Source organism: Marmota marmota, unplaced genomic scaffold, assembly GCF_001458135.2.
Source record: "Marmota marmota marmota unplaced genomic scaffold, marMar, whole genome shotgun sequence".
In the NCBI taxonomy this organism is placed as follows: domain Eukaryota; kingdom Metazoa; phylum Chordata; class Mammalia; order Rodentia; family Sciuridae; genus Marmota; species Marmota marmota.
Genome location: NW_026000243.1, coordinates 2,537,167 through 2,539,452, shown reverse-complemented (window position 1 = coordinate 2,539,452; position 2,286 = coordinate 2,537,167). Strand labels below are relative to the sequence as shown.

The following is a 2,286-nucleotide window of genomic DNA, read 5'->3' as shown; positions in this document are numbered from 1 at the left end:
CCACCCCCACCCCACCCGTCCCAAAGGCCGAGAGGAGCCCGGGGCGGGGCCAAACTGCCCGTAGAAGCGGAAGGAAGGGCTGGGACCCAGGACGGCGCCCAAACTTCTGAGGTCCCCAGCTAGCAGAAAGGTAGCCTCCCCTTCCCCCCACACCCTTTACAATGAGGACCCCGAGGTACCACACTCCTCCACTCTCCAAAACCGTCCCTCCGCTGGAGGATCTCCCATCCCCTCTGCTCAATAGTACCATTATCTCACCGTGCTCCTCCTCACTAATCTAGACTCCTAACTCCTTCTCCAGACCCCTTTTTCGCCCTACCGGCCGCCCCTCCTCACCAAGCTGTCCTTTGCCCGCCACCACAGGAATCCAAATGCAGCGCTTTTCCCGCCAAAATGTTTGCGTCACGCTGCCGCAAACGCGCGCACCCTTGCCGTAAAGCAGGACGACGCGCGTTCCCGCGTCCCTCTGAAGATTGGCGGCTCAAAACACCTGAGCGGTGTAATCCCTCTTGCCAGTTCTGAGCTGGTCTAGCCTGGGTTCCTTGGAGGTGTGGAGCAGATCCTAGCTGAAAAGATTGACGAACCGACCAGCGAAGTGATCTCTTGGTCTGTGTGAAATGACATTCGGTGTGTGGGGCTCCGCTGCGCGGCTTCGGGCGCTCTGGGGCAGGGCCCACGCCTCCATCCCGACAGCGCGCCCACCATGGGCTGCGCCTCCTGGCGGTGGTCCCCGCTTTGTTCCCGGCCACTCTGGGCCTGGAAAGGCCATAAATTGCCTACGGAAACCCACCAGCCTGTGACCTCTGAGCACCTGGCCTGGCAGCCCGAAAAGACCAAGGAGGCTCCAGATTTCTCAACTTTGGAATGCGGGACCGAGTGCCTACTATCAACAGCTGTGGTGAAGAGGGGTTTTGTGTTGGAGGGGAGAGACATCAAAAGTGGCCACACATTAAGGGAGGTGGAAGAGTACTGGAATAAAGTAATCTGGGGAGAATCTGAGGTAATTTCAGGATAACCAGTTTTGCCTTGTGGGTGAATAGACTTCAAAACAATACTTTAATTCAGCCTTAACTTTGAAGGATGAGACCATCTGCCTAGCTTAGTTCTAGCAACTTTCTTGTTCTTAATGTGTAAAAAACGGGCAAGTAAAAGCCAGTATAAATTTTACAATGCAAAAATTTTAAAGTAACCAATTTAAAGAGAAGAAAATTCCAAAGAAAGGGATTTGAGAACAAAATAGGCCAGGAAAAACTGAAATGGGTATTCCCCTGCAGTAGACTGAGAATTGAAGGCACAGGCAAGTACATTAAATTCCCCCCTTCTTCAAAATCAAGCCAAATACATTCAAGATAACTTGCAATACTAGTAATGGAGTAAAATATATTACACATAAAAGAATGCATACATCTGTTTTAAAAAAGCAAAGTCGGGGACAAACTGCAAATGCTTGGGTGTGAAGTTTTGAACCATGATATCAATTTAGATTTCATGTAATGTTTTCTAGTTTACTCCATCCTCCCTGATTTCCTCTCTGTGTGCTGAAAACAAAGAAGAGAAGGATCTCTACCAGTTCCAGTGTGCCTGGGTAGAATTCAAATTTTTCCTGAAAAAACACAATATCAGTTAAATACAGCATATATGAGAAAGAATTGCCTCTGTGCCCTTTGGAAATGACTAACAAAATAGTAAAAGATAAATTTTTAGAAGACAGTAACCTCTAAGAATGAGTATAAAACAATTTTGGAAAGCCTTGACATGGAAGGTAACTAACTTAAATGAAATAAAGATGAAACCCAAAACTGGCAATAAGAATGCAATAAAGCAACGATTTACATCTCAGAAATCCTAAAAGCCTCAACTTGAATTGGTGACACCAGGCAACTCTGAATGTGGAGGTGAAAGTGGGGCAAAAAGAGGGTAGGTAGAAAGACTTTATAAGAAGCAAACAGACTTCTACCTAAAAGAACTGCTTCTCTCCAAAGCTGGGTCAAGACTTAGTAATTATGTGGTATTTGAACTGGAAATAAATAAGGACAGTTAAAAGCTTTTAGGTACCTTAACTGAACACAGAGGAATTAATTTTAATTGTAAACACTGAAAATTGAGACTATAGGCTTTTTTTCCCTACTCCCAGAAAACTGATAGCCTGGCTTGTCCTTGAGTAAGAGATTATATGCCTTGAGGAAATCTGATCTATGTAAGAGAAAAATACCTAGCTACCAGTACTAGACTTTCCGGTGTAATAGCCCAGCCAGATCACAGCAGATTGAAAAACACATAAATAAG

General features: G+C 45.8%; 1 protein-coding gene and 1 long non-coding RNA gene across 3 annotated transcripts in view; one reads left to right on the top strand and one right to left on the bottom strand.

The window, feature by feature from the left end:
- Positions 1-1,505, bottom strand: part of Chek1 (checkpoint kinase 1) — a 23,840-nt gene extending 22,335 nt beyond the window's left edge. The window contains exon 1 of one of the 2 annotated variants that reach the window (XM_015499005.2): positions 337-1,505. The gene's annotated coding sequence lies outside the window, so the exon portion shown is untranslated. The remainder of the gene's footprint in view (positions 1-336) is intronic. The other variant, XM_048796067.1, reaches the window with a different exon arrangement.
- On the top strand, positions 761-1,843 carry LOC107153493. The gene is made up of 2 exons (XR_001504920.2): positions 761-898; positions 1,505-1,843. It is a non-coding gene; the product is annotated as an uncharacterized LOC107153493 (long non-coding RNA).
- The last annotated feature ends 443 nt before the right edge of the window (positions 1,844-2,286 follow it).